The sequence below is a fragment of the Abramis brama genome, assembly GCF_963993115.1.
Source record: "Abramis brama genome assembly, chromosome: 7".
Lineage (NCBI taxonomy): Eukaryota > Metazoa > Chordata > Actinopteri > Cypriniformes > Leuciscidae > Abramis > Abramis brama.
Window position 1 is genome coordinate 14,952,125 of NC_139969.1, and position 7,725 is coordinate 14,959,849.

Below are 7,725 nucleotides of genomic sequence, written 5' to 3' on the forward strand. Positions count from 1 at the left end.
TATAAATATGTGTTTAATACTACAAAATATGCCCGATGTTACAGTTACTGCACTTGCCGCCCAGAACAAAAGAGAACATCCCAATCGAGTGAAGGGATTGCTGAAACTGAAATGGAAGCACACATCTTACCTAATTCAGACTAAAACACATCTATTTAGTCAAACATACTGACTTTATTTGTAGTTCATACTGTTTTAATACCCTGTATTTTCTTTCTCATTTTTAGGAAAAGCACTTAATTACCTTGTTTATTTCTATACCAAATGTCATACACTTGCAATGAAGCTAAAAATATAAACAACTACATCATTATGTTGATATCCTATATTTTTACAATAAAACTTACGACAAACATGTCTTCTAATATCCTCAGTTGTTGTGTATACCGAGCTGCATCGAACACATTTGTAAATTACTTTCCTTGAACCCATTGTGTGAGTTCACTTTAATACTGCAAGCTTTATATACATGTTGCTGCTGATTGGACTGCAGTTCTGACACACCCACCAAACAAGAGAAAACGTATCTCAAACCCCGTTGCACACCGGTGCACGCCGTTTCCAGGAAACATGACGTTCAACCCGGAAACCGTAGCAAAACGTTGCGCACCGTTTTGAACTTGAACATGCCCCTGGTAACCGTCGCAACTCTGTCGTCATATGTTAAGCCCGCCCCCGCCCGCTCTATACACGACGTGATTGGCCTGACCCAATTTAGGTTTTTGCAGCTAGAAGGTGTATTGAGAGTTGCTAGACCCCCCTGGCTGCGAAATACATTTTGCTGCCGCTAGGGTGCGTCTAGATTTCTAGGCTACTCTCAGTGCACTTCCGGCTTCTGAACTGGTTGCAGTTCCACTCTGATTCCATATGAGGGCGCTCACAGGACGTGTGCAGAATGAATGGAGGTCTATGGCGCTATATCCATCAAAATCCACTTTTCTCAGGATATAATTTTTTGTCTAGTAAGTTGAATGTTGTATTCGAAAGGAGATGCAAAGAAATTACACATTGCTGGGTGTTAGATTTTTTAGAGTCACTTATTTGCTTTAAAAAGTCTTTTAAAATGTCAATGACGTCATACACATCGTGCGACCAGAGATACTGCTACGGCAATCCTTCAGTCACTTTGGTGCTTTCGCACTCTGCACTTTCTTTTCTCTCGAGGCATCGACAACACAGCTGACACAGGTAAATACACGTGCTAGAAGAGTTTTAACAGAGTATAGACAGAAGACGTAGAAGCATTTTCATCTGAAGGAGGTTGTCAGAACTCAAAGGCATCCAGTCGGAATGATACTCAATCATTCAGATTCTTCTTCAGATATCTGCTATCATGATTATTCTGAAGATCTTCTCTGCTGTACATGTATTACTGTGCCCTGGTGGTGCCCGCAGTGACAGGAAATCTAACAGCATCATACAAAAACCTCCCATGCCTTCATTCAAGATGAAGCTCTAAACACTTGCTTCATCTGGTCTTAAATGCCAATGCATCATTACCATATTAGTCTGTCCTTTTGCTGAAACATAACATATATTCATATAGCCAAAGGTTCACATCTCTGATATGACTGAAATTGTACAGAAAAGTTTTGCTAGAAGAGGGCGCTGTATGACTTAAAGTGAGACAGAAGAGACGCTGTCTTTTCATTTTGTGAGTTTTTCCAAAAGTATAATCCTGCAATCTATTAGTTTTATCTTACATGCAGATTAATTCTCTGTCATTTTTGTGAATCAAATTCAGTTCCACTGACAATCAATACATTTGGTAATGATACATTGTTAAAGAGTGCCAAGGAGGCAGTTTCTGAATTATCTGCCTGTCCCGTGTCGGCTGTTTCTGAATCATTTGCCTGTCCTGCGTCGTCCAAGGAGGCCATTTTGTAACCCCCTGTCTGTGCTACCTAGTTCTTTGGTCCTGTCTTCGCTGGCTCTTTTCAGCCCTTCGGATCCTCCTGAGATGTCTGCACCAAGTATCCTTGATCCGTCTGGGCCTTCAACTTTGCCAACTCCGCCCTAGAGTGTAGACCCTCGAGCTCCACCTAGAGCCTCCAAGCCCGTAACTCCACCTGGGACCATCATCCCTCCGGCTCCACCAGGCTTCACCAGGCTTCCTCTTCCCTCTGGCTGCACCTTGGTCAGTCGTCGCTCTGCCATCGCCATGGACTTCTGGACCTTCGACTGCGACAGAGCATGTGAGCGGAGTGTCGAATTGTAGAGCTTGTGCAAACATATCCACATCACTGTGATCAGATCATATTTGTGTTGTATGTACATTTTATTGAGATGAAAGCGAGCAACACATAATTAGAAGCTTTCTCAGACAAACATAGCTATAAACATAGCTAAACCCATGGTTGTAACGGTCACTTACAGCATTCACGGTAATTTGTGGTAGAAAGACAAATGCGCATGTGCATAGAAGAAGAGTCTATAGAAGGTGAGCAGGAGAAGAGATAACTGCTCTGCCGACTTTTGTGTTCTTCCTTTTATTTTCCTCTTTCTAGTTGTGACCTGATTTGAATATTTATTTGTATACTTTTTTCAATTCCCATGTATGTGGAAGAGTGTGATGGCGCTTAAGTCATTTTATTAAACCCGCAGGAAAATATGCCAGCTCTTGTCTCACATGCATCTTTTCCTCCAACTCCATGTATTGTTTTCCCTCTCTCTGCAACTCAACATTTCAACTTTGTGTTACAGTGTGTTTTCTCTTAATATTTTAAACACACATATATTTAAATGTCTTAACAATTAACAAATTAACTTTAAATGCATTAATATTCATTCCAAATAAATTTATTGGTTAAAATTCAAACCCATGATGAAATGGAGACAATCTTCAAATTAAAATGTTAAATTTCTAAATATTATATTGGAGATGTACTGTAATAATGCATGTGTAAAAAATTAAAATGTAATGTAATACAAACAAATAGGCCTAGATACAGCGTATCAGATGCAGTGGAAACTGAGAGAAACTGTGTGACTGATCAAACTGCAGGAGAACTTATTTTACAGGACTTACAGGGTTTATTATATGTAAAACATAGCGTATATTACAATATAACACGAAAAACACAAGAACATACTAGATGAGTGTAATTGGCTTCTGTTTTTGTTACTCAGGTGTGAATGACATGGCTCAGAGAGGAGGGACTCGGTGTTTACAGATCTGACATGATGTAATATGTCTGACTGACTCAGACAGCCGGACTCTTTTCTGAGTGAACACTTGTATATGGATCTTCATTCAGTCATTCTGTTCTTTGTCTCAGCAGGTGTGTATATTTATTTGATTATTATTATTATTATTATTATTTGTCAACAGTGAGTTTTACTAAAAAAAAAAAAAAAAAAACTATCTCACTAAAAAGCTACTGTTTACTTTTTATTTTTCAGCTGCTGTCTTTGGAAATGTCATCAAACCAGAAAAAATAGGTGTATCTGAGGATCAGGGTTTAAATGTTACATTGTCCTGCCTTTATTCCTCTTCAACTTCAGATGATCTCCAGTATGGAAGATCAAACCCTGAATTTCTTGTACTCACCTTTGGAAGTGCAACAGAAGCTCAGGTGTCTGATGTAGATCCAAGATTCTCTGTTAAAGTTGAAAAAAAGGAACAAAACAATGTGGATCTGGAGATCTCCTCTGCTGAAGTATCAAACTCTGCTGTGTATTACTGTGCTCTGCAGCCCACAGTCACAGGAAACACATCAGCTCTATGAAACATCTGGTTTTAGACCACAATAATTTATTAGTATGATGTAGGGCCTCATTTTGCATTTTGCGGCCAAAACAGCATCAATTCGTCTTGGGAATGACAGATACGTGTCCTGCTCAGTGGCCAGAGGGATTTTGAGCCATTCCTCTTCCAGAACAGTGGCCAGGTCACTACGTGATGCTGGTGGAGGAAAGCATTTTCTGACTTGCTCCTTCAAAAATACCCCAAAGCTGCTCAAAAATATTTAGATCTGGTGACTGTGCAGGGAGATGTTCAACTTCACTTTCAGGTTCATCAAACCATTCTGTCACAAGTCTTGCTGTGTGTGGACTCACATGTCTCACATGAAGTCATGCCACCCCCTTTCAGGGTACAATGTTTGAACCATTAGGTGCACATGGTCCTCCAGAATGGTTCAGTAGTCCTTGGCAGTGACGTGCCCATCAAGCACGGTAGGGAATGCCATTATATTGCAGCCCAAACCATCACTGATCCCCCTGCTTCACTCTGGGCAGCAATAGTTTGGGTGTTAAGACTCTTTGGGGCTTCTCCACACCGTAACTCCTACAGATTTGGGAAAGACAGTGAAGGTGGACTCATCAGAGAACAATACATGTTTCACATTGTCCACAGCCCAAGATTTGAATGGATGGCACCAATGAAACCGACATTTGGCAATGGCATGAGTGACCAAAGATTTGGCTATAGCAGCCCGCATGAATATTGACTCTGTGGAGCTTCTGTCGAACAGTTTTAGTGGAGAAAGGGGAGTCAAGGAGCACATTTAATTCTGCAGTGAGTTGGGCAGCTGTGCTTTTATTTAATTTTTGGATTCAATCTGTGTTGAACTCTGATATGTCTCCCATTATGTTGTGTGGATTGCAATATGCTATGTACAGCTATGCTATTGCTCTGCTAATTCAACCTTCACACTCTGTTCTTACTGATGGAATGTAAAAACAGTGAAGATTGACCACTAGACTACGCCATCGCTCCAAAATTATATTGGCCAGTGTTTCAGAATTGTCCAACCTCTGTAAAGCAGGGCATACAGATATGCCACAGGATGGCTGTGTACATGCACATAAATTCACATATAGAGAAACATAAATTATACAATTACATTATACATTTATATTGTATTATAATAACCCTATAAACAGAAAACATGGAAATAATAATTTGAGAAAAAATTAATAAAAAAAAAAAATTTGATTATTATATTATTCATATTTCCTGATATTTCCATGCTTATAAAAACTCTTTAAAGATCGGTGCACTAAGGAATAATGAGTCACTTCACAGACAAATTTAGCTCATACATAAACAAAAAAATAATAAATTAAATGGTGCAGGTCTTTTATTACATTAAGATTGAGATCCACTTATGCAATACTTGCAGTTAACCATAAGAGGGCAGTAGTTACTCAATATTACCTTTGACTGAACCTTTCATGTGTATCCACAAGCTCCTCCTTGGACCATCATTATAATAGCAAAAGCAAAACTCTCATATTCACTGATTTACTTCAAGGTGTCTTCAACATAGACACAGTCATGTCACACAGGTTGAAGAATATATTTATCTTCACACTATTCCTTTTTGGTATGAATCTTCATTTAATGCAGCTACACATTCATTAAATTGCTTACATTTTGTATTGTACTGTACATTCATTTTTTTTTTTTTTTTTTTTTTTTACTTTTGCAGAGTGCAGATCAGAGGACACAGTTGATCAGCCAGACAAACATGTGACTGAGGCTGAAGGAAGATCTGTGACATTACAGTGTAAATATAAAACAGATTCAGCACAAGAAAATGTATTCTGGTACATCCAGAGGGCAAATGACTTTCCTAAATACATCCTGAGGAGAAGCAAATTTGGAGGAGAAAATGGCACTGAGTTCCAGGAGAGATTTCACTCTGAACTTTCATCAAATTCAGTTCCTCTGACAATCCAGGATGTGTGTGTGTCTGACTCTGCTGTGTATTACTGCGCTCTGCAGCCCACTGTGACAAAACTGAAGTCAAACCACATACAAAAACTCATGAGCTGAATCTCAGCCAAGACAGTTTAACATCCTTTTCAGATCATGAAATAGTGCTTTTGAAGAATCAATTTATTCACAAAATTCTATAATAAAGAGTGTAAATGTTAACACAGAGAGGGAGTCAGGAGACGAGCGGTGAGTCAAGTGCAGCATGACTAACTCCTGTTTCTCATTGCAGTAATTGGCATGGAGAGACCAGATGTAAGGCCGCTGACTATGTGGGAAAGGGGGAGAGAGACTACGGCAAACTAGTGTGTGGTGTCTGTATTGTTTAAAAAAATAAATAAATGAAGCACTAACTATTGTTTGAACTGTCGCTTTATTAAAGATTGTTCAATAAAATAATTTACGAGTTCGCCACAGCTGAGTTCTTCCTTACAATGAATCTCATCACAAACATATTCCAAAATCACATATAAACACATTAATAGCACAGAGAAAACAAGAGAAAACACTGATGAGTGTGATTGGCTCTTTCTTCTGTTCCCCATGTGTGAAATATAGACATGATGTTGCTCAGAGAGGAGGGACTCAGAGTTCACAGATCTGACATGATCTCATCGAGTCTGAAAGAGACTGAGGACGAAACGATTCAGTCTGACTCTTCTCACAGTGAACACTTGAACAATGGATCTTCTTTCAGTTATTGTGTTCTGTGCTTCAGTTGGTATGTGTTTCTTTAATTGATTGATAAATTGATTGACTGTTTACAAAGAAATCTTTCTATAAAAGTAACTAATTTCTCTTCTGTTTCAGCTGCTGTCTTTGGAAATACCATCAAATCAGACAAAGATGTTGCTGCTGATGAAGGACAAACTGTGAAGTTGTCCTGTAGTTATTCCTCCACTGGGAGTACAGATGATCTCTTCTGGTATCGTCAGAATGGAAGATCAAAGCCTGAATTTCTTGTATCGACCACCAGTGCTGCAAAAGAGCCTGAGGTGTCTATCCAAGACTCTCTGTAAAAATAACAAAAAAGGAACAAATCCATGTGGATCTGGAGATCTCCTCTGCTACAGTATCAGACTCTGCTGTGTATTACTGTGCTCTGTGGCCCACAGTCACAGGAAACACAGAAACACTGTACAAAAACCTTTCCTTATTTAATCCAATGAGAACAAGCAATGCAAAGAGACAAAGACTAAAAGAGAATCTGTAAACTGCAGATGTAAGTAATAAGTAGATTACTGGATTAAAATCAAACTGATAAAAAGCTTATGAATCACAGCAGACAGAAAGATGAACTATTTAAATCAATATGACATTCAAAAGTGAATGAAGCATCCTCACATTGTTAATTATACATTAAATCCATACACAAGTAGTTCCCTTTCAAGGGAACTCCCGTTGCGTCGAGAATGACGCTATGGGGAACGCTTTGCGTGATGACGTCTTGAAGCACATGTAAAATCAGTCCAATGGTGTGGCGGAACGTCAGAGGCGGGTGACGTCACGTACCAGGAAACTATAAAAGCCGGCCCGAAACAGAAAACGAAAGCTTTCTGAGTCTTCAGTTGCGCTCTGTGTTGAAATCTGTCCTTGTTATTTGGTGTTGTCTGTCTATATATATATATATTTATTCAGATATGGCGAGCAAGCAGCAGTATCGAGTGTGTGTTCATCCCTGCCCGCGTTATTTAACGGGAGGTGACACACACACTCTTTGTGTTGTTTGTTTGGGAGAGGAGCATGCCCAGTCAGCACTCGAGGGTGGTGACTGTGTGCATTGCTGTGCGCTTCCATTGCGTACGCTCCGATCCCGTTTGGCTCGGTTCAATCCCGACCACGTTCCCCAGGGCTCGGGTCCCGCCGCGGCTGAGGCTCGGCGGCGATCTCAGACCTGGGGTTCGCAAATGGATCTGTCAGTGGATGTTGAGACGGGCTCTGCCTTATCTCAGCCTCTTACTGACAGATCCAGTGCCTCTCATCAGGGTGTGGAAGCACGCGCT

The 7,725-nt window shown here is 39.9% G+C and overlaps 1 long non-coding RNA gene across 1 annotated transcript; it reads left to right on the forward strand.

Annotated features, from left to right (window-relative positions):
* The first annotated feature begins 3,148 nt into the window (after positions 1 to 3,148).
* Positions 3,149 to 5,895, forward strand: LOC311087406. The gene is made up of 3 exons (XR_014607267.1): positions 3,149 to 3,281; positions 3,403 to 4,519; positions 5,436 to 5,895. It is a non-coding gene; the product is annotated as an uncharacterized lncRNA (long non-coding RNA).
* Positions 5,896 to 7,725: the final 1,830 nt, after the last annotated feature.